We start from the raw sequence: 25,604 nt of genomic DNA, 5'->3' as shown, positions 1-25,604 counted from the left end.
ATGGGCTGGAGAGTGCAGCGCGGGGCGATAATTGTCCGGCAGCTGCTAGCTGCCGCAGAGCTGCCCTGCTTCACCTTCATCCTGCCCCCGCCGGCCTCCACTTCCCCCGGCTGCCGTTTTCCCTCCCAAGCCGGTTCACCCAGGCGGGGCTGCCCTGGCACCGCGCCGGGGCTGGGGCCGAGCACCCCTCGCCCCCACGCCCCCCCCCCGTTGAGAAACACTCCGTCCCAAGGTCTCCGCCCCCAAGGTCAGCCACCTGGGCGCGGAGGGAGGAATCAAGTCTGTTGTACCAGACACCAGACCTTGAGAATATGCTGATCTGGAATGGCTCTGTGCCTCATTTGAACCATCAAATAGAATCCCTGCTCCTAGCTTGCGCCTTTTTCCCTATATAAGGACCCCTTTCCCTTGGCTCGGCGCGCTTGGCCTCAGAAAAGCTAAGTCGCCCCGGGTACCCGCGTCTCCAATAAAGCCTCTTGTTTTTTACATCCAGTTCGTGGCCTCGCTGGTTCCTGGGTGTGTGGGTCTCCCTCTACGAAAGTGCCTCTTCGGGGCCTTTCATTTCAATGCAATCCCCATCAAAATCCCAACACAATTCTTCACAGATCTTGAAAGAACAATGCTGAACTTTCTATGGAGAAACAAAAGACCCAGGATAGCCAAAACAACCCTGTAAAATAAGGAAACTTCTGGAGGCATCACCATCCCTGACTTTAAGCTCTATTACAAAGCTATAGTCCTGAAAACTGCTTGGTATTGGCACCAAAATAGACAGGTAGACAATGGAATAGAGTTGAAAACCCGGTATTAACCACATACCTAGGAACACCTGATTTTTAGTGCTGGCATAACTGGATGCCTACATGTATAAGACTGCAGATAGACCCAAGCCTATCACCATGCACAAAACATTAGTCAAAATGGATCAAAGACCTCAACCTAAACACAGCCACACTAACCCTATTGGAAGACAAAGTGGGAAATACCATTGAAATAATTGGTATAGGAGACCAATTCCTGAACATAATATCAGTAGCAGAAACACTAAGATCAACAATTAATAAATGGGACCTCCTCAAACTGAGAAGCTTCTGTAAGGCAAAGGACATAGTCAGCAAGACAAAATGGCAGTCAACAGACTGGGAAAAGATATTCACCAACCCCACATCTGACAGAGGACCGATCTCCAAAATATACAAAGAACTCAAAAAGCTAGTCTCCAAAACACCAAACAATCCAATTGAATAGTGGGGTACAGAACTAAATAGACAATTCTCAATACAGGAATCTAAAATGGCTGAAAGATACATAAGAAAGTGTTCAACATCCTTATCCATAAGGGAAATGCAAATCAAAACAACAGTGAGATTCCATGTTATTCCTGTCAGAATGGCCAAAATTAAAAACACCAATGATACTTTATGCTTAAGAGGATGTGGTGAAAGGGGAACACTTCTCCACTGCTGGTGGCAGTGCCAACTTGTACAGCCACTTTGGAAATCAGTATGGCGCCTCCTCAAGAAAACGGGAATCAGTCTACCACAAGATCCATGAATATCACTCTTAGGCATAAACCCAAAAAACACATTCATACAAGAGCATCTGTTCAGCAATGTTCATAGCCGCACTATTTGTAATGGTCAGAAACTGGAAGCTGCCTAGATGCCCGTCAACCAAAGAATGGATAGAGAAATGTGGGAAATTTACACAATGGAGTACTTCTCAGTGGAAAAAACAATGCAATTTTGAAATTTTCAGGAAAATGGATAGAACTAGAAGAAACCATTCTAAGCAAGGAAACCCAGTCACAAAAGACAAACATGATATGTACTCACTCATATATGGATTTTAGACATAGAGTAAAGGATTACCTGCCTACAGTCCACAATTCCAGAGATGGTAGTAAATGAGGAGGACCCTAAGAGGGGCATACATAAGAGGGTCCCTTCATCAGGGATGGGACATTTTCCCCTTCCCTGACAAAGGGGAAAAGGTCAAGATCCCCTGAGCAAATTGAGAGCACCGGAAGTGTGGGAGGGAGCTACAAAAATGAGAAGGGAAGAAGAAGGATGAAGAGGTCATAAGGGAGCAAAAAGGTTGAGTGAGGGGAAGAATAGAAGAAAGGATATATGATAGGTAGCATTTGTGTTGGGGGCTGTAATAGGGGAGAATCAGAGAGAGAAGGTAACTGGGATTGTCATGGAAAACAGTATTTTTCTAACTAAAATAAAAAAAATGACTTAAAAGAGAGATTAGGCTTTGCCAGAATGTCAACCTAATGGGGCATAAAAGGACACAATAAGACTAGGCACCAATCCTCCTATTAATGCTGGATGAGGCAATATAGTAGGTGGATAAATGTCTCAAGATCAGGCAAAATGTTGAGATATACACCCATTCCCCCTGTTAAAAGTTTCACCAAATCACAAGGCTAAACACCTTGTAAGTCCAAACAGCTGCAGGTTCAAGGACATTTGTTTTTCAGTGAGGGCATTCAAAATTCCTAGAGAATACATGATATCTACCATCAAGTGACCTTGACTGGATGGTAAAAAAGAGACTGTGGAGCTGTGTGTTCTGTGTGCCTTTTCAGACAGCCTCCAGCCCCATGTGGGCATCAGTGCTTACAGAACCTGCAGGATTGACCAGCATGAGACAGCTCAGATGTGATTTCTTTATCAGATTTTGTTGAAAAGCTCCACCATTAATCCCAAGAGTTACAGACAGGGAGATTTATGGATGTTCCAGGTCAGCCTGGTCTACAGGGCTAGTTCTAGGACTTCCAAGCCTGCACGGAGAAAAAAATGAAAAAAACAAAATGAAGAAATAAACATGGGATTTCTTTGGAATGAACAGGGCATCCTTATGGACCAGACTGATTCCAAATTGGTGTCAAAAACCATTTTGTTTTAAGGACAGAATAAGTTGGTCTTTTGCTACAGTATTGAAGTTTTACTCCCAGTATTCTACTCCAGGGTGTATTGGTATCCTATCAAGGAACCTTGAGATTTTGCCACAATAGTTGTCAAATAATCTAATCTGTTATCAGCTTCTGTAAAAATCTCTTTCAAAATCATGATGTTACAAAGATCTCATTTTGTAAGGTTCTCTAGAAGAGAGCCTGTAAATTAACCGACACTGTATTCTAAATTCTCATATTGTAGATCCAGTTCTGAGCCTAGGAAATAAAGCTTGCTTAATTCACTTTAACAGGGGTGGCAGTTTGTGTTCTCAATAATTCAGATTGCCAGATCACTGATAGAAATTCTGATATGAGGGTGAAAGCATTTCACTTAAATCCTGTTGCTTTCATTCTTCCATTACTTCTTCCTTCCTTCCTTCCTTCCTTCCTTCCTTCCTTCCTTCCTTTCTTCCTTCCTTTCTTTCTTCCTTCCTCCCTCCCTTCCTTACTTTCTTCCTTCCTTTCTTCCTTCCTAATGGTTTTTCTTTTGTTCATTACCTTCACACAACAGTTTCCCCTTCCTCCACTTTCCCAGTTACTGCTACATCTTACCTCTACCCTTTTTCCTACATCCTCCATTTCTCTTCAGAGTTTAGGCCTTCCCGGAATATCAACCTATTGGGCATCGGAGGACACAATAAAACTAGGCACCACTCCTCATATTTATGCTGGTTAACCAATACAGTAGGTGGAGAAAGGTCTCAAGACTAGGCAGGAATGTTCAGAGATTTGCCCATTCCCCCTGTTATGGCTTTCACCAAATCACAAAGCGAAACACCCACAACATATATGCAGGTGAACTAGCTCATACCCATGCAGTCTTTTTGATTAATTCTTTAGTCTCTGTGAGACCCTTTGAGCCCTGTTAAGTTATCTTGTGGGGCAAGTTCTCATGGTGTCCGTGAACCCTCTTCCTCCTACAATCATTCCTTTTGCTCTTAAGCCAGATTCCTTGTGCTCTGTCTAATTTTTGGCAGTGGTTCTCTGCATCTTCTCCCATCAGTTGCTGGGGGAAGCCTCTCTGATGATGGTTAGGATAGGAAGCCATGGGTGAACATAGCAGAATCATTCAGTGGAAATTGTTTATTATTTAATTAAACATTTATTTATGTGTGTATTTATCTGTTTGCCACTTGTGTTGCATGCAATGTTGTGCATGAGCTCCTCTTTGAATAGGCTACAGGTCAGACCAGTCATTGGTTGGCCACTCCCAAAAATTCAAACCACCATGGCCCCAACAAGCATTGCTGGTAGGATAGATATTAAATCAAAGATTTTGTTATGGCGATGTTATGTTCATGATATAACAAATATCGCTTGCCTGGAGGTCAGTGTGCCGATCTTGGTGCAGTATTAGCCATGAAAGCCAGGCTGTGGTGGCACACATGGTTCATCCTAGTTGCCATACTAGTTAACCATACATTTTAAGCAGTGGTGATACACAACTTCAATCCTAGCCCTAGGATGGATTTCTGTTAGTTTAAAGTCACCATGAGCTGCTGGAAATTGATCCAGTGTCATTGAGAAACATATCTCACATAAAGGTGGTCTTAGCACATGTTATCCCAGCCTTTAATTCGAGCACTACGGAGAAAGGTAAGGTAATTGTAGACAGGAGCTCTTTGCAGTCTGAGGAGCTGTGCAGTCTGAAGATGCAGACTGATGACAGGATCACCATTTTGGTTGAAAATTAGTACAGTTGAGGAACTCTCTAGTGGCTGTCTGCTTTGCCTCTCTGATCTTGAGGCTTAATGCCAATATATGTATCTGTGTTTTTCTTTTTTGTACTACATTTTTTTCCCATCATGGGAGTGAACCAAAATTAATGTAGCCTATGGGCACTATCTTTTGCCATCCTGAGGTCCAATTAAACCCATGGCTGAGCCACACAAACCTTCTTAGATGTCCTCACTGAGGAGTAATGACATTTTTTATTGTGTTTACCCGCAGATAGTATTTCTCTGCATTGCTTTGAAGGCTGTCCTGAAACCTGCTATGGAGCCCCAGGTGGCCTCTAATTCACTGAGATCTGCCTGCCTCTGCCTCCTGATCTGGGATTAAATGCTTGTGCCTCCAAAGCCTGGCTTAGGAGTAAAGATTTCTAATGGCTGGTCTACTCATCTTTCTTTATCTGATGTGGTTTTATACTTCTGTTCTGATGAAAACACATTGAAGACTCTTAGAAAATGGTTCTGCCACCTGGGAAAGGGGCCCCATGAAAATGTAACCTGAGAACTGCTTTGCAAAAACCACACCTGTTTTGACTAAGACAATTAGATACTAGTGGAGGGTTAGCTCTTACACCACATTACTGTTTGAGGCCACAGTCCTGAACTATAGAGGATAATTATTTGGGAATTTAGAGGATTTTTTGAGATTATAATTCCTTCATTAATGTGGTTGGTGAAGTTGGAAAAATGATAGTTCTCTTCATTACTGATATACTTTTATAGAAATATTAAAACTGTTCTTTTTAGAAATACACTGTAGGCTCAACTTCATTTATTTTCATTTTTCATTTTTTAATTGAATGAAGATTATAATCTTCTACAATATAACCTGACTAATGTTCCCTCTCTCACCACATCTCCCAGATCTCTCTTCCAAGCCCAGTTGTTCTCCAGGTCCACTTCCCTCTATTTCACTTCAGAAAAACAAAGGCTGGGAGGACACAATACCCAACAATGACAAAGCAAGATACAAGAAGACAAAACAAAAGCCCTCATGCGAAGAACTAGACAAGGCAACTTAGTGAATACAAAATCAATGTTTATTCCAGTGGGAGGCAATTGACTGCCCATTTACCACAATGTAAACTCAGGGTTTCCCTATTGGAGTCCAAGACATTGCAAACCTCTCATAGATTCTACATCATGGCTTTTGTGTTGTATCTGCTCATTGAGCAATTTATTGATTTTAAGATAATCTTACATTTATTTAAAAACTAAAACATTGTGTGTGTTTGCTCTAGATTTTAATAAATATTTATTGTTTCATTTTTATTTCATTTTACTTTCCAACCACAGTTCTCCCTCTCATATCACATCACACCCGTCACCTCATCCTAGCCTCCCATCCCCATATCCCACCCCTAGTCCACTCCTTCTCATGGGTAATGGCTCCCATGAGGATTTAACATAGTCTGGCACAATAGGTTAGGGCAGGTCCGTCCCTATGCCATACACTAAGACTTACTGTGGCATCCCATCATCGGGAGTGGGCTCCAAAAATCTAGTTCATGTACAGAGAAAATATCATGGTCCAACTACCACTAAACATGGCATCCTATCCTAAGGAGTGGGCTCCAATAAGCTAGCTCACATCCCAGGTTTATATCATGGTCCTACTGCTAGGGTCCCCTTGGATAGTCCAAGCTTTACATAGGGAGGCCCAGTTTGGTCTCCTGATGTCTCCTGAGTTGTAGGTCTAGACTTAATAAGTTTCCACGAGTTTAGTCAGCTGTCTCTGTAGATTTCTCCATCATGATCTTGACCTCCCTTGCTCCTATATTCTGTCCTTCCTCTGTTTAACTGGATTTCTGGAGCTTGTCGTGGTTTTTGGTTGTAGATCTCTGTGTCTGGCACCATCAATTACTGGATGAGGGCTCTGTTATGATAGTTGTGGTATTAATTCATCTAATTACAGTAGTAGACCAAGGCCAGTTGTAGCATCCTCTGTACTATTGCTAGAAGTCTTAGCTGGTTTCCCCCTTGTGGATTCTTGGGAGAAACACTAGCACCAGGGTTCTCCCTAATCCCAGAGAATCTCTCTATTGGATTATCTCTTTCATTGATCTTCAACTGTATCCCTTTCCACCTCAGCCAACTGATTCCCTCCTGTTGTTATCCCTTCTTCCTTACCCTTGCAACCCCACCCCCACACCAGATTGCACTCATAAATCTCATCTAATTTACCTTCCAAGGGTGACCCACGTTTCCCTCTTAGGGTCAAACCTATTACCTAGCTTCTCTGGAGCTGTGGATTACAGTCTGGTATTTATATTACATCTAATATCCACTTATGAGTGAATACAATAAAGCAATTGAAAAATCGGGTACAGGGCTAAACAAATAATTCTCACCAGAAGAATCTCAAATGGCCAAAAGACATTTATGGAAGTACTCAACATGCTTAATCATCAGGGAATTGCAAATCAAAAGGTCTCTGAGATACCATCTCATACCTGTCAGAATGTCTAAGATCAAAAATACTGAGGACAGCTTATGCTGGAGAGGATGTGGAGTCAGGATGACACTCCTCCAGAGATGGTAGAAGTGCAAACTTGTACAGCCATCTTTCAGATCAGTATGGTAGTGTCTAAAAATACAGGGGATCAATCTACCTTAAGAACCTGTAGTACCACTCTTTTGAATTTACCAATTTACCGAAAATATGTTCAATCATACAACATGAAAATTTGCTCCCAATATTCATAGAAGCATTATTTATAATAGCCAGGATCTGGAAACAATCTGAATGCCCCTCAACAGAAAAATTGATAAGCAAAATGTGGTAAATTTACACAATGGAGTACTAGTGAGCAATAAAAAGTGATGACCTCCTGATATTCAGGCAAATGGATGGTGTTAGTATTAGGCATCTATACTATCCTGTTCCTCGGGTTCTGATAGGATACACCCTCAGCTGTCCCACTAAGAGCACCACCTGTGCCTCATCACCATGTTCCTTTTAAAAGGGCCTTGCCCTCCTCCAAGCCTCCTCTCTTTCCCTTTTTCTTTCCCTCTGTCTGTCTATTCTTATCTTTGTCTCTCTGTCTGTCTGTGTGTCTGTGTGTCTCTCTGTGTCTCCCTCTGTCTCTCTGTCTCTGTCTCTGTCTCTCTCTCTCCTGTTCCTGTGAGTGTGTGTGTGTGTGTGTGTGTGTGTGTGTGTGCGTGTGTGTGTGTGTGTGTGTGTGTGTGTGTGTGTGTGTGTGTGTGTGTGTGTGTTTGTACCGATATTTATGCTGTCCTGCAGCTCCTGTCCCCGGGGACTGGTGTCCCCACTCCCCATTTCCTTTTTTGCTCCATTTATCTAATAAAAAACCTATCTGCTTGAACCATGTTGCATGACATATTTTTCTCATGTGATGCTTTTCTTAAATTACTACAGATGGAACTTGAATACACCAACCTGAGTGAGATAACCCAGACTGGGGAACATGAACACGGTATGCATTCACTGATGGATGTCTATTTTTATTTTAATATTTGTTGCTATCTTTAGCATTTAACTTATAGCATTTCACAATGGACTAACACTCTATCACTGGGTTACACTGTCTACCCTAAAAGATTCTTTTATTTTGAGACAAGGCCTAGACTATAAATATTCTTAACCAAAAGATGTTCTATTTAATCCAGCTCAAATAGTTTTTTCCCTATACACTGGAAAATTTAATATTATTTGTTTGTTTCTTTGGTGACAATTGTATAATAATTCTCCATTTAATTAGGAACATTGATTATCATTCTTTACTTCTTAAGACAAATTAACTATAACTTAAATCATGGAAAAGGAGATACTGAGACAAACCATTTACAAAGTTTCATAGACAGATACACATTTCTCTCTAATTATGATATAGAAATGTTCGCAGTGTCCAAAAATTTAGCCATTTCCATTTGTAGTCAATCCATAACACACAATTAATTTTGTTGCTGGTAGAACTATGGAGAAGAATTGTTTCTTCCAGATATTCCTAAATAAAGAAAATGCATGGAATTGATTCAAAAACCAAGATTTAAATCCACAAAACTATGAATACTTTATTTTTGATAAAGAAGCCAGAAATAGACAGTGGAAAAAGAAAGCAAAATCAATGGTCCTTGCTAATCTTACCCGATATTAACATGTAGAAGAATGAACATCGATCCATATCTATTACCCTGCACAAAATTTAAATCTAAGTAGATCAAAGACCTCAACATAAAACCAGATGTGCAGGCCTAATAAAAGAGAGAAAGTGTGGAATAGCCTTCAACTCATTAGCACAGGATTCAACTTCCTGAACAGAACAGCAATAGCACAGGCACTAAGAAAATAATTTATAAATGGGGCCTCCTGAAACTGAGAATTTATGTAAGACAAAGGACTCCATCATTTGGACAAAACAGCAGACTACAGAAAGGAAAAGATTTTCACCAATCCCACATCTGACTGGTGGCTAATATCCAAACTATATAAAGAAATCATGAAACCAAATTTCACAAACCAAATAATCCAACTTATATTCAGGGTACATATCTAAACAGATAATTCTCAACAAAATACTCTCTAATGGCTAAGAAATATTTTTGAAATGCTAGCCTTCCTTAGCCATTATGGAAATGCAAGTCAAAATAACCCTTGGATTCTATTTGACACCTGTCAAAATGGCTAACATCAAAAACAGAAGTCACAGCTTATGTTGTCAAGAATGTAGAGATAGAGGAACACTTATCACTTGCTGGTGAGAGTGCAAACTTGTACAGATGCTTTGGAAAATAATGTGGCAGTTCCTCAGAAAATGGGGAGTTGATTTACCACAAGACCCATCTACACCACTCTGGGAATGGACTTATATCCAGAGGATGTTCCATCCTCCCACAAGAACGCTTGCTCAACTGTGATCATTGAAGCTTCATTTATAATAGCAGAAAGTGGAAGTATCCTAGCTATCCCTCCACTGACAAATGGAGAGAGGGAAAATATACACAATGGAATATTACTCAGCTGTTAAAAACAATGACATTGTGAAATTTGAAGGCAAAAGGATAGAAATGATATTAGGCAGAATTTTCTTTCCTGCCGACCAGTTTCTAAATAACTGGCATGAAGACTAAAAATTAATTATAAATGCTCAGCTGATAGCTCCTGCTTATTTCTAAGTATCTCTTAATATTTAAATTATACAATGTTTCTTTTTTGAAATATATTTTTATTTAAATTCAAAACAATCTTATTTTACATATCAATCCCAGTTCGCTCTCCCTTTCCATTCTCCCATATCTTCCACCCACCTCCTATCCCAGCAAGGGTGAGGCCTTCCATGGGGGAACATCAGAGCCTGTCACATCATTTGTGGAAGGGCCAAGGGGCTTTCCTGTACATCTAGATTAAGAGAGTATCCCTCCATGTGGAATGGGCTCCCAAAGTCCATTTGTGCACTAGGGATAAGTACTGGTTCCAGTACCAGAGGCCCCATAGACTGCCCAGGCCTCCTAACTGACACCCACATTCAGGCAGCTTGGTTTGGTCCTATGCTGTTTCCCCAGCTGTCAGACTGGTGTCTGTGAGCTTCCACTTGCTCAGGTCAGCAGTTTCTGTGGGTTTCCCCAGCATGGTCAAGATTCCAATTTTTTGCACTGAGTAAATGTACCACATTGTGTAAATGTACCACATTTTCTTTACCTACTCTTCAGTTGAGGGGCATCTAGGTTGCTTCGAGGTTCTGGTTACTACAAATATGCTGCTATAAATGTGTATCCTTTAGGTATATGGATAAGAGTGGAACTAGGCTTATTTCTTACTAGCTCTTGTAATTTAAATTAGCCCATATTTCTTTTCTAAGTTCAGCTGATAGCTCCTGCTTATTTCTAAGGCTCTTGGATAGGTAGAATTAACATAGTAAAAATGGCAATCTTGCCAAAAACAATCTACAGATTCAACGCACTCCCCATCAAAATCCCAACACAGTTTTTCACAGACATTGAAAGAACAATACTCAACTTTATATGGAAAAATAAATAAAACCCAGGACAGCCAAAACAACTCTTTACAATAAAGGATCTTCTGGAGGCATCACCATCCCTGACATCAAGCTCTATTATAGAGCCGTAGTTTTGAAAACAGCTTGGTATTGGCATAAAAATAGACAGTTAGACCAATGGAATTGAATTGAAAACCCTGATATTAACCCACGCACCTACGAACACGTTAGTTTTGACAAAGGTGCTAAATCTATACATTGGAAAAAAGATAGCATCTTCAACAAATGGTGCTGGCACAATAGGATTCGTACATGCAGAAGATTGCAGATAGATCCATACCTGTCAACATGCACAAAACTTAAGTGCAAATGGATCAAAGATCTCACCATAAATCCAGACATACTGAATCTTCTAGAAGGGAAAGTGGGAATTACCCTTGAACAAATTGGTACAGGAGACTGATTCCTGAACATTAGGCAAACAGCAAAGACATTTAGGTCGGCAATTAATAAATGGTACCTCCTGAAACTGAGAAGCTTCTGAAAGGCAAAGGACACAGTCAGTAAGACAAAACGACCGCCCACAGAATGGGAAAAGATTTTCACCAACCCCACATCTGACATCAGGATGATTTCCAAAACATACAAGGAGCTCAAGAAGCTAGCCACCAAAACACAAGTGAAATTAAAAAGAGGGGTGCAGAACTAAATAGGGAATTCTCAACAGAGGAATCTGAAATGGCTGAAAGGCACTTAAGAAAGTGCTCAAAATCCTTGGCCATCAGAGAAATGCAACTCAAAACTACTCTGAGATACCACCTCACACCTGTCAGAATGGCTAAAATCAAAAATACCAATGACAATCTATGCTGGCGAGGATGTGGAGAAAATGGAACACGCCTCCATTGCTGGTGGGAGTGCAAACTTGTAAGACCACTCTGGAAATCAGTATGGCGGTTGTTCAGAAAAATGGGAATCCATCTACCTCAAGATCCAGCCATTCCTCTCTTGGGTATATACCCAAATAGTGTATGTTCATACAACAAGGACATATGTTCAACCATGTTAATAGCAGCATTGTTTGTAGTAGCCAGAACCTGGAAGCAACCTAGATGACCCTAACCTAAAGATAGAGAAAATGTGGTACATTTATACAATGGAGTATTACTCAGCAGAAAAAAGCAACAGAATCTTGAAATTCGCAGGCAAATGGATGGAACTAGAAGAAACCATCCCGAATGAGGTAATCCAGTCACAAAAGGACAAACACGGTATGTACTCACTCATATATGAATTTTAGACATAGAGCAAAGGATTACCAGCCTATAATCCTCTTCACCAAAGAAACTACGATATACCCCAGGAATGGGAAGTGGCATGAAGCCCTGAGCTAATTGGGAGCATGAGGGTAGGGGAGAGGATGCTTCTACAATAAGTGAAAGAGAAGAGAAGTAGAGGGGAGGAAATGGAGGAGCAGAAATACTGAATTGGGGGAAGAATAGAGGAGAGAGAGCAGGATGAGAGATGCCATATTAGAGGAAGCCATTATAGTTCTGAGAAGAGATCTGGAACTAGGGAGATCTCCAGGGACCTACAAGGATGACACGATCTGACAATCCAGGCCATGGAGAGGATAACCTAGAAGCCCTTCCCCTAAAATGAGTTTGATGACTATGCCTTATGCCATTCTAGAGCCCTCATCCAGTGGGTGATGGAAACAGAGACAGACATCCACAGACATACACTGAGCTGAAATCTGGAATTTAGTTGAAGAGAGGGAGGATGAAGATTGAAGGAGTCTGTACCAGGTTGGAGAAACCCACAGGAACAGTTGGCATGAACAAGGGAGAGCACATCGAACCCAGATGCTGTCTGGGAGGCCAGTACAAGACTAATCCAGACCCCTGAACATGGAGGTCAATAAGGAGGCCTCTGCACTCCAGGAAGCCCCTGGTAGTGGATTAGTATTTTTCCCTGTTGTAAGAAGGGACTTTGAGAGCCCATCCCACGTGAAGGGATACACTCTGGCCCTGGACATATGGGGAAGGGCCCAGGCCCAGCCCAGGAAGATTTGGTGGACTTTGTAGAGCCCCCGTTGATGTCCCTACCTTGCCTGGGGAGTGGTGGGTGGATGGGTTAGGGGTATGTTGGGGGTGGGGGAGTAGGGATGAGGCTGGGGGGAGGGAGAGGGAGAATGTGAAACAAATTTGTTCCCTAACTTGAACTAATAAAAATAAAAAGAATTTTAGACTATAAAAAAATCATTGGAATGCCTCAGAGACAGAATCACTACAATCTGAAGCACCTACTCAACCCAGGTATCATGACTATTCCTCTAAGATTGTTACTCATACACCATTAGTGTACCCAGCCACCATGGTAGAAAAGACATCTTCTAAGAAACACTCTCAGAGACAGATGGCTTATGTATGGCAACCTATACAGCAGAAGGATCTTAATAATATTAAAGAATCAGTTGTCTCATATTGTCTCCATAGCCCATACATAAAACACCTATTATATTCATGGGCAACTTTTAACAAGGTGACACCCACAGATTGGGAACAATTGGCAGCAGTTGTACTTGAGAATTCATGCCAAATCCAGTGGAGAGCATTGTTCAGGAAAGGAGTGAAGCTCCTTGAGGGTCAAGGCATAAAGGAAGATTTTGAAGCTCCCATAGATAAGATTCTTTGTGAGGGTATTTATGCTGACCCACAGGTTCAGGCTGAATATGATGACCATATACTGTCCCTATATAAGGTTCTTGAGCTAGGAGAATGCCTAGAAGCTCATGCCAGAATAGAACAGGGACCTACAGAACAATTTCATACATAGTGACTATATATTTAAAATGCATTTTAAGACTCCAGCCAGAGAAGCCAGTAGTCTAACTGAAGATCTCCACTTATCCATCCTCCCTTTTGAATCCAAACCAGATGGGGGATGGCTATATATATATATATATATATATATATATATATATATATATATATATGTTTCTCTTATTGGTTGAAGAATAAAACACTGATTGGCCAGTAGTTAGCCCAGGGGTATAAGCATAGCTACTGGGTGAGGAGAAACCTGGGTAGAGCAAAGGAAGAGATGTCACTAGGGAGACAGCATGCTGCCAAAGGAAAAACATGCCAGATTACAGGTAAGCCACAATCGTATGACAATACATAGTTTAATAGAAATGGGTTAATAATTAAGAGAGATTGCTAGTCAGTAAGAAGCCTAAGCCATCAGACCAACAGTTTCTCAATTATTATAAACCTATGTGTGTTTTGTGTGTTTATTTGTGGCTAAGCAGCTGTGGGACCAGCCTGGAGAGGAAACTCCATCTAAAATGGCTCCTAGACATGGGGTCAGTATTTTCAGGTAAAACCTGACGAAAGCTCAAAAATGGATTTTAAAAACGAAAGAACAGACGCAAGCACAGCTTCTTGGGAGCAGCATTTTCTTGGGTAGGCATTTGCTAGAGACAAGCAGAGACTCATGGCTCCTTTAAGGAAGGTTTCCTGACTCAGCATTAGTGGCAAAAGCAAGGGACATTTTAAGATGCCCTCCTAACAAACAATTAAATGCCAGCAGCATGCTTCTTGGTGGTGGCATGTACCTAGAATCTCCACAGAGTAATGGCAATAAGCTGGAGGCTAGAAATGCAGGTTGACTCTCAGAAATCCAAAGAATAGAATGGAGCCAGCTGCCACTTTAATCTTAGATATGTTGTTTAGCAGATGAAAGTCTTGGGGCCAGAAAAATAGAGATATAAAGTGAAGATAGATTCATAGACACAAAACCTCTAAATGTTACAGTATGTTTAAAATATATGAAGGCTTGGGAGAGAAAAGGAAAACGATTCAGAAAGTACTTTAAAAAAAGGGAACAAATAGAGTAGCTGGGTGTTTTGGCACACACCTTTAATCCCAGCACCTGGATGGCAGAGCTGGGTAGATCTCTATGATTTAAAGGCCAGCCTAATTTACAGAGTGAATTCCAGGACAGGCAAAAGAACACAGAGAAACCCTGTCTCAAAACCATGAAAAAATAAAATAAAAATAATAATAATTTAAAAAAATACCAAAAAAGAGATACAAAACACACACAGAGTCTGGATACTGTATGTTGTTGTGTTATTTTTGAATTGTTTGCTGATGAGGAAGCAACAGCTGCTAATAAACATTTGATTATAAGTGCGGCTGTAGTAATCCGACATATATGTTTAAAAAATGTCTTGACTTTAAAATTTAAGCCTAACAACATGTTACTTTGGAAAAGAAATTCAACTCTTGTTTCCACATAAGATGAAACCTGTGCATTCCTTCCAAAAGGATATGATTTGATCAAGGAAGACCCCCTGAAGCTGTGTCTCAGGTGACTCGACATCCACAACAGCTGGGATGATGCAGCCAGGATTTGGACAGATTTCTGGGTTTTCTCAGGATCCCATTGTGATTGACAGCACCCCTGAACATCAGGAAGCAGTTTGGAAATGATGCCCAAATTCCCAAATATTGTTAATAAATGTTTCTTTTCAATTAAACAGGGTTGGTTAGAAATGGCTAACAGTCAAATTCTTTCTAAGGGAAAAAGAAAGGGAATATAATATGATAAGGAATACTTTGCATTGGTATGGATTTTGGTTTGTTGATACAATTTTAAGGTCAAATTTTTATATGTATATTTCTACTCATATTTAGGTATTGTATTTATACAGCTCTCTTAGAAATATAATGCATAATGAAATAGGGATTATATAGTCACCTATAATACCCAACACAGTGTGTATTTATATATTTGCCAGTTGTGTTGCATGCAATGTTGTCCATGGGCTCCTCTTCATATAGGCCTCAGGTGAGACACGTCGTTGGTTGGCCAATCCCAAAAAATTCAAACCAGCATGGCCCCACAGGCATTGCTGGTAGGATAGATATTATATCAAAGAATTTTTATGGCGACCTTTTGTTCATGATATGACAAATATAGCTTGCCTGAAGATTAGTGTGCCAAGCTTGGCCCTGTATTAGCCATAAGAGCCAGGCAGTGGTGGCACACACCTTTCATTCTAGTTGCCATAATAATTAGCCATACAGTTCAAAGACTTTTTGTTTGTTTGTTTTTGTTTTTGTGTCTGGAGACAGCGTTTCTCTATATTGCTTTGAAGGCTGCTCTGGAACTCACTCAGGAGAACAGTATGGCCTCGGAACTCTTAGAGATCTGCCTGCCTCTTTCTGGCAAGGGCTGGGATTAAAGGTGTGTGCAACAATGCCCAGCAAAAGAGACCATTGTATGGCAGGTCTACTCCTGCTATCTTTATCTGATGTGGTTTCAAAATATTTTTTTTAACAAGGGAAATCCAAGACTAAGACTCAAAGGTTAAGAACCCCCAAACAGATCAGATTTTAGTGCTGCTTTGCATAAGCCTCACCCTCAAATGCCCTTTGGAAAGTGGAGGCTTGAAGGGGTCTGGCTGTCCCGGCAGGAATTAGTCGGTGTGGCCACATGAATGAGGTATAAAAGCATCAGCCCTTGGGCCAGGTGCTCCTTTAGAGTCATTGGCCATAAGCAAGTTACTGCATTACCCCTGAGGCAAAGAACAGCAATTTTCACCAGGCCTATAAGGTGAGAGGTTTTTTTTTTTTTTTCTGTAGAAGAGGGACATGGAAAAGACTGACCTTGTTTTGTCTAGGCAAAGGGGGTACAATCAATTTTCCAGTGTGTAGCAACTTTGTCCACAATCTCAGCCAGGTGTGGCAGATGGCAGGTATCACATCTCAGCATCTTGCTCACTGGTCCAGGTGCAGGAACTAAGGTGCCTCATAATCTTCTTTGGAGACTTTGGGTCACTGTCAGGATCTGGCAGTCTGTCTGATATTATAAACTTTAAAGATAACAATTTAAATGCCATATTCTGCAAGTCTCTGAAGCATTAGAAGTCTGTCTGTCTGTTATAGTTATTTTCCTTAAGTACACAGGTGGCTAGGTAAGGTCTTATATCTGTAATTAACTTTCAGTCTGACTGTAACTGGTTTTAACTTATTAAAATATTTGAAACTTAGCACAGCTGAATTTAAAACTGCATAGAGTTACCTTATATTCCTTAAACAGTCGCAACATGTACACATTTTAGCTGCTTTGCTTAAACTTAACTTCTTTCTGAGACAGTGTTTTTCTGTGGCTTTGGAGTCTGTCCTGGAATTTGCTCTGCGGACCAGGCTGGCCTTGAACTCACAAAGATCCACCCACCTCTGCCTCCCAGGGGTGAGATTAAAGGCATGTGCCACCAACGCCCTAAACTTAACTTCTGAAAACATAAACTGTAATATCTTAAAATTGATTAGCATCTTTTATTAAACAAGAACTTTATATTGTCAGGGTTTGCTTAAAAATGATTCTAAATTGAAGCACTTTAAGTACAAACATTAATAAAAAAACATTTAAAAAAAACATAAACATATAAAAAAAACTGGTTTTAAAAAGAAATTTAAATTCCCTTAATGACCCAGAGACTGATATTGTGGTTCAAACTGAAGATCAGGGCAGCAAAACCACCGACCACTAACTGTCGCTTCAAGCTCAGACTGAAAGGCTGATTCATACACCACCAATCCTCAAACTGCAGCCTCTCTTCATTGTGGCTGGAGAACCCTAACATGTCAATGTCTTCTTACCCTCCCTGAAACTTGCCAACTTCAGTGAGGCTGGAGAATCAATGCCTGGTATCCTCAGTGTGGTAGAAAGAATGACTAACCCAGAATTTTCTCCTGTCCTGTATACCTCCTGAATCCTGGGATTAAAGGCATGAGCAATGGACACTTTTAGTCTGATTCAATGTTGTCTATAACTGGGTGACCTTGGCCTCAGAGAGATCTGTCTACCTTTAATCCTGAGCCCTAGAATTAGAGGTGTGTACCAGTACTTCAGCTTCTTCCCACTGGGATTAAAGGAGTGTGCTTGGTTTCTATGGCTCATGATTGACTGGGCTGTCTGATCCTCAGCAAGCTTTAATAAATCATAAATAATGTATATCTACACCTGGCCTTGGGGAAATTTCCTCCCCCAATGTGAAAGCTGCATCAAGTAGAACATTGTGTCCCACAGTCCCTCAACTGAAGTCCCTCTAAGGCATGGCTGGGACAGTCTGGCTCTATCATAAGATAGGAAGCTATATTACAAGGTGGAAATAAGTTTGTTTCTGTTTGTTGCAAGATTTCATTTTCTATTTCTTGGAATTTGACTTTATCATACCTTGAACATCCCTGCAATTCACTTGGTCTCCAATCTGTCTGTTCCTTGAAATAGATTGTGCCCACACCACAAAATTTTCTGTGAAATACACTCAACACTGCTATCTCCTTATGTAGTCTACTTGAAAAATGTATATGTTGACAAAATACACCCATAATTTACCATCTGAAATGAGCCTAGAAAGTTAATTTCCAGGTGATCTCCTGAGACTCTGTAGTTTGGGCATAGGTGGGTGGGAGGGTGGCACTGCCACTGTACCTAATATGCTGTGCCCAGAAGTGAAGCCTACTTGCTTCGGCCAAAAGCAATTTGTGACCTTAGCCTTTACATTCTGTGGGTGGGATTAACAATATCAAGGAGACTCTATTTTCTTTTTCATTTTCATTTTTATCTTGTACTATTTTTGGTTTGATTTTGGAGACAGTGTTTTTACTCTACTGATTTGATGATGGTCCTGGAACTCGCTAAGTAGAAATGGGTGGCCTCGAACTCATAGAGATCTGCCTGCCTCTGCCTCTGGAGAATTGGGATTAAAAGACAGTGGAAAAATACCCAGCAAAGAGAATTGTATGGCAGGTCTACTTCTGCTTTCTTTATCTGATGTGGTTTCATAAGTTTTTTTTTTCTTTACAATGCAAATCCAAGATCAGATTTAGTGCTGCTTTGCATGAGCCATAACTTAAATTTCCCGATTATAATTGGAGGTATATAGGGAATTGGCAGTCTCTGTTGTTAGTAGGTGTGTGCATAGGAGGGAGGTATAAAAGCACCAACATTTGGGACATGTGATCTCTTGGAGTCCTTGGCAGAAGAAAATAGAATCCATCCACCTACTCCCAGAGAAGCATGCAGCAAGATGGTTGAAACTGTCATCTGGAGATATGGAGACTGCTCAGAGGCTCTCAGAATGTGAGTCTCATAGCAAGGCGTTACAGGCTGGAGGGCTGAAGCCATGCTGTATATTCTGAAAAAATAGGAATGTGGTTACACTACTTAAACAGGAGATGAAATCTAGTGTGTTTTTGTAAACAGGCAGGCAGATCATGGGTGATTTAAGCACCCTAACTGCAGTTACACAGCAGAGGTCTCAGGGCTCAATAAAATGTTATTATCAGTAATTAGAGATAGAATTGACCCTACACATCCTATATAAATATGAACAGCTAGGTTGGTGAAATGCTAGGAATCCTCTATCCTTATATACACTTTAAAAAAGATTGTAGTTTAAACATTATTATCATTTTCAGAGGGACATTCTAAGTACAAACACCTTGAAGGTTAAAGGACATTTGTTTTTCAGTCAGAGAATTCTAAATCTCAAGAGAATACCTGACATCAACCATCAAGTGGCCTTGACAAGATGGAAAAAATCAGACTGTGGAACTGTGTGGTCTGTGTGCCTTTGCAGACAGCCTCCAGCCCCATGTGGGCTTCAGGGATTACAGAAGCTGCGTGATTGACCAGAATGAGACAGCTCAGGTGTGATTTCTATACCAGATTTTACTGGAAAAGCTCCACCTTTAAACCCAAGAGGTACACACAGGCAGATCTATGGATGTTCCAGGTCAGCCTGGTCTACAGGGCTAGTTTACCACTTCCAAATCTGCACAGAAGAAAAAAAAATGAAGAAAACCAAATGATGAAATAAATTTGGGAGTTCTTTGGAATGAACAGGTCATCCTGATGGAGCAGAATGATTCCATTTTATGTCAAAGCCATTTGTTTTAAGGTCAGAATAAGTTGTTCTTTTTGCTACAGTAGGACTCTACCCCAGGATGATGGGCTGTCCTGTCAAGGAACCTTGAGACATTCTGCCACACTAGCTGTCAAATAATCTAATCTGTTATCAGGTTCTGTGAACATCTCTTTCCAAGTAATGATGTTACAAAGATCTCATTTTGTAAGGTTCTCTAGAAGAGAGCCTGTAAACTAACCGACACTGTATTCTAAATTCTCATATTGTAGATCCAGTTCTGAGCCTAGGAAATAAAGCTTGCTTAATTCACTTTAACAGGGGTGGCAGTTGGCGTTCTCAAAAATTCAGATGCCAGCTCACTGATAGAAATTCTGTTATGAGGGTGAAATCATTTCAAGTAAATCATGTTTCCTTCTTTCTTCCAGTCCTTCCTTCCTTCCTTCCTTCCTTCCTTCCTTCCTTCCTTCCTTCCTTTCATCCTTCCTTCACTCCTTCCTTGCAATCCTCCTACCTTTTGTTCTTCCTTCATTCCATGCTTCATTCCTTCCTATTGTTTTTCTCTTGTACAGTACTTTCGCACTTCAGTTCCCCCTTCCTCCACTTTTCCCAATTACTGCTACATCTCCCCTCTCCCCTGTTCCCATCATCCTCCATTTCTCTTCAGAGGAGATTAGGCCTTCCCGGAATATCAACCTAATGGGGCATAGGAGGACACAATAAGACTAGGCACCAATGCTCATATTCATGCTGGATGACCAATACAGTAGGTGGAGAAGGGTCTCAAGATCAGGCAAAAATGTTCAGAGATTTGCCCATTCCCCCTGTTATGGCTTTCAGCAAATCACAAAGCTGTTCACCTATGACATATATGCAGGTGAACTAGGTCTTACCCATGCAGTCTTTTTGATTAATTCTTTAGTCTCTGTGAGACCCTTTGAGCCCTGTTAAGTATTCTTGTGGGGCAAGTTCTCGTGGTGTCCTTGAACCCTCTTCTTCCTACAATCATTCCTTCTGCTCTTATGCCAGAATCCTTGTGCTCTGGCTAAATTCTGGCAGTGGGTCTCTGCATCTTCTCCCATCAGTTGCTGGGGGAAGCCTCCCTGATGATGGTTAGGATAGGAAGCCATGGGTGAACATAGCAGAATCATTCATTAGAAATTGTTTATTCGTTTATTTAAACATTTATTTATGTGAGTTTTTATCTGTTTGCCGGTTGTGTTGCATGCAATGTGGTGCATGGGCTCGTCTTGGTATAGGCCAGAGGTCAGACCAGCAGTCATTGTTTGGCCACTCCCCAAACTTCAACCCGGCATGGCCCCAACAGGCATTGCTTGTAGGATAGATATTAAATCAAAGATTTTGTGATGGCGATGTTGTGTTAAGGTATGACAAAGATAGCTTGCCTGAAGATCACTGTGCCAATCTTGGCCCTGTATTATCAACAAAAGCCAGGCAGTGGTGGCACACACCTTTCATCCTAGTTGGCATAGTAGTTAGCCATACAGTCCAAAGGCTTTTTGTTTGTTTGTTTGTTGGTTTGTTTGTTTGTTCGTTTTGGTTTTTGTTTCTGGAGACAGCGTTTCTCTATTTTTCTTTGGAGGCCGTTCTGTAACTCGCTCAGGAAAACGGGGTGGCCTCGAAACTCATAGAGATCTGCCTGCCTCTTTCTGGCAAGTGCTGGGATTAAAGGTGTGTGCAACAATGACCAGCAGAAGAGACTCTTGTACTCTTGTATGGCAGGTCTCCTCCTGCTATCTTTATCTGATGTGGTTTCACAATTTTTTTTCTTTTTTTTTTTTAACAAGGGTAATCCAATAAGTCTCAAAGGTTAAGGAGCACCAAACAGATCAGATTTTAGTGCTGCTGTGCATAAGCCACACCCTCAATTGCCCTTTGGCAGTTGGAGGCTTGTAGGGGATTGGCTGTGGCTGCTGGGCTTAGTGGGTGTGGCCACATGACTGAGGTATAAAAGCGTCAGCACTTGGGCCAGGTGTGCCTTTGGAGTCATTGGCAGAAGAGAGTAGCATCCATCCACCTGCTCCCAGAGAAGTCTGCAGCAAGGTGTTTGCAAGTGGCGGCTGGAGATATGGAGGCAGTTCAGAGGCTCTCCGAAGTTGAGTCTCCCTGGAAGGCCAGTACAGGTTGCAAGCCCTCAAGCCATGCTGTAGATTCTGAAGTGTCTTCGTGTTGTTTTGGTTCTGCAGATTCAGCCTGGTCATCTCCTTTGGTCCAAGACCTCCACCAGGATAATGCTCAGGGGACAGCAGAGCTGGCTGCCAGGGGCAAGCACAGTGCGAGTTGGTAGAGGCCCCTCGGCGTGGGTGCGAGTCTCCTGAACACAGGCAACAGCTGCTACCTTAATGCAGCCTTGCAGTGTCTGACACACATGCCTCCACTCGCCAACTACATGCTCTCCCGGGAGCACTCTCAGAGCTGCTGTCACCACCCGGGAAGCTGCACAATGTGTGCTCTGGAAGCTCAAGTTAATCAGAGTCTCCTCCACTCCAAGGATGTCATGCAGCCCTCGAAGATCTTGACTGGTGCCTTCCACCGGCAGAAGCAGGAAGATGCCCACGAGTTTCTGATGTTCACCTTGAATGCCATGCACGAAGCCTGCCTTCGAGGGAGAAAGCCCTCAGAAGAATCCTCGAAGGACAGCACCCCGATCTACGAGATATTTGGCGGCTGTTGGAGATCTCAGGTCAGGTGTCTCCAGTGACAGGGCACCTCAGATGCCTTTAGCCCATTCCTGGATGTCCTACTGGATATCCATGAGGCTCACAGTGTGAAGCAAGCCTTGGAGTATTTAGTGAAGGCCGAAGAACTGTGTGGGGAAAACGCCTACCTCTGTGACCATTGCCAGGAGAAGACGCCAGCTTTGAAGAGCCTGACAATCCAAGGCGCCTCGAAGGTTCTGCTGCTGGTCTTGAACCGCTCCTCAGACCCCGCGGGTGGCAAAACGGACAGGAAAGTAAGGTACCCCGAGTCCCTTGACCTGAGGCCATACATGTCTCAGTCTAACAGAGGACCGTTGGTGTATGCCCTGTATGCCGTGCTGGTCCACGCTGGTGCGACTTGCCACACTGGACATTATTTCTGTTATGTCAGGGCTGGCAACGGGAAGTGGTACAAAATGGATGATTCTACGGTCACCAGGTGCGAAGTGGCTTCTGTCCTGAGTGAGTCCGCCTATCTGCTCTTTTATGTCCAGGGGACCGATGGCAGAGGGGACAGTGTCAATAGGCCAGTAGGCACAGGAAACAAGGCTCACGCTGGGAAAGGCTGGCAGAAAAAGCACAAGAGAGGATCTTGTGTGCAGGCCGCAGAGCCACGGTGAGAGCCAGAAGAGGCTGCGGCCCAAGCAAAGTCCTTAGACCAGTGGAAGGTGCTCCAGGAAAACAAGCTCCCGAAAAGTGGACTGAACCTCAAGCGAACTGGGTCCACTCCGCCAGCCGATGGAGTTGGGATCCACCGGGCCAGAAGAGGAGAGGACTGGGACAGGAACGGGCCCGACAAGGAGAACCACCCATGGCACGATTCTGCCAGGTTCCCGCCTGCTCCCAGAGCCATGGACTCTGTGTTACTCTGCAGTCAGGAAGAAAGTGCAAGATCCAAAAGAAGAAAAAGAAGCCAACTTGGAGGCCTTTGCCTCTTTACTAATGCTCATAAAAAACTCACAGACCCTGGGTGGTTGTGGTGGTGCTGCTGCTGCTGCTGCTGGTGGTGGTGGTGGTGGTTGTGGTGGGGGTCCTGAGGACATCTGTGAACTTGCAAGTGTAACCCACGATGTGCGGAGGTCTCACCCTTCATCTGTTTCCATGCCTGGCCTTGCTGAGTGCCTAAGAAAGACAGCTTGGATGCAGAAAACAAACTTTCCCGGGTCCTAGGACGAGTGAAACTCCAGAAAGCTTCTGGGTTCCAGGGGGACTCCTGCAGTAGCCTCTACTCTTCCTCACCGACTCCATGCTAGCTAGAGACTAACTCAGCGACCACAGATTTTGGATGCCGGATTTCCCTTCAGCCAGCAAGGGGCTGCTCAAATGGCTTCCCTTAACTGTTTCCTGTGAGATCTTCCTTTCCGGTTTGCTGTATAGAACCCTCTGTGGGAACTTTCTTACTCATTGTTCTAGAGCTGCAATACTTTGAACCAAATAAATTCTGTTACTTCACACTCTTTTTTGGTCTTTTCTTTTCAGCATGACTTCATATCAATATTGAGTACTCTGGGAAGGGTCTACTCTGCTTAGGACTGTGGTCTCACTGTTTAAACGGGAGATGACATCCAGACTGTTTATGTCAACAGATCACCGGTGATTTAATCACTGCAGTTACTCAGCAGAGTATGCAGGGCTCCTTAAAATGTTATTATCAGTAATTAGAGATTGTGTTGAGGCTAGAAATCCTATATTACTATGAACAGCGAGGTAGCTGAAAAGCTAGGTCCCGGCCTTACTCTTATACACAGAAGAAAAAGACTGCAGATTAAAGATCCTTATCTTTTTCAGCTGGACATTCTAAGTGCAAACAGCTGCAGGTTCCAGGACATTTGTTTTTCACGGAGGGCATTCTAAATCCCTAGAGAATATGTTTCATCTATGATCAAGTGACTTTGACTGGAGTTAAAAAAAGGAGAGTTTGGAGCTCCATCCCCATTTGGGCATCAGGACTTACAGAAGCTGTTTGAGTGACCAGCATGAGACAGCTCAGGTGTGATTTCTTTATCAGATTTTGCTTGAAAAGCTCCACCTTTAAACCCAAGAGGTACAGACAGGCAGATCTATGGATGTTCCAGGTCAGCCTCGTCTACAGGGCAAGTTCTATGACTTCTAAGAATGTAGGAAAAACCAAATGAAGAAATATACCTGGGAGTTCTTTGGAACAAACAGGGCATCCTGATGGACCAGACTGATTCCATATTGGTGTTAAAAGCCATTTTGTATTAAGGTCAGAATAAGTTGTTCTTTTTGCTGTAGTGTTGAAATTAGACCCCCAGGACTCTACCTTAGGATGATAGTGTCCTGTCTAGGAACCAGGATACATTCTGGCACAATAGTGGTCAAATAATCTAATCTGTTATCAGCTTATGTAAAAATCTCTTTCAAAATCAAGATGTTACAAAGATCTCATTTTGTAGAGTTCTCTAGAAGAGGGCCTGTAATATTAACCGACAGTGTATTCTAAATTCTCATATTGTAGATCCAGTTCTGAGCCTAGGAAATAAAGCTTGCTTAATTCATTTTAACAGGGGTGGCAATTTGTGTTCTCATTAATTCAGATTGCTAGCTCACTGATAGAAATTCTGGTGTGAGGGTGAAATCATTTCACTTATGTCATGTTTCCTTCTGTCTTCCAGTGTTTCCTCCTTTCTATCTTCCTTCTTTTCTTTCTTCCTTCCTGCCTTCCCTCCTTCATTCATTTCTTACTTCCTTCATTTCTTTATTGCTTCCTTCCTATTGCTTTTTCTCTTGTACTTTACATTCCCACTACATTTTCCACTTCCTCCTTTTTTCCCTATTACTCCTACATCTCACATCTCCCCTGTTCCCTTCGCCCACCATTTCTTCAGAGGAGATTAGGCCTTCCCAGAATATCAACCTAATGGGTCATAGGAGGACACAATAACACTAGGCACCAATCCTCATATTAATGCTGGATGACCAATACAGTAGGTGCAGGAGGGTCTCAAATTCCCACAAAATCTTCAGAGATTTGCCCATTGCCCCTTTATGGCTTTCACCAAATCACACAAACTATACACCTATATCATATAGGCAGGTAAACTAGCTCATACCCATGCAGTCTTCTTGATTAATTTTTTAGTTCTTGAGACAGTTTCAGCCCTATTAAGTTATCTTGTCGGGCAATTGAAAAATTTGGTGGAGGATTAAACAAATAATTCTCACTAGAATAATCTTAAATGGCAAAAAGACTTTTAAGGAAGTACTCAACGTGCTTAATCATCAGGGAATTGCAAATCAAAAGGACTCTGAGATACCTTCTCATACCTG

General features: G+C 42.0%; 1 pseudogene; it reads left to right on the top strand.

Moving 5' to 3' along the window:
• Positions 1-23,256, top strand: LOC113834865 (annotated as a pseudogene).
• The last annotated feature ends 2,348 nt before the right edge of the window (positions 23,257-25,604 follow it).

Source organism: Cricetulus griseus, chromosome 3 (assembly GCF_003668045.3).
Source record: "Cricetulus griseus strain 17A/GY chromosome 3, alternate assembly CriGri-PICRH-1.0, whole genome shotgun sequence".
Taxonomy (NCBI): domain Eukaryota; kingdom Metazoa; phylum Chordata; class Mammalia; order Rodentia; family Cricetidae; genus Cricetulus; species Cricetulus griseus.
The sequence above is the reverse complement of the archived record's forward strand: the minus strand, read 5'-3'. Positions and strand labels throughout refer to the sequence as shown.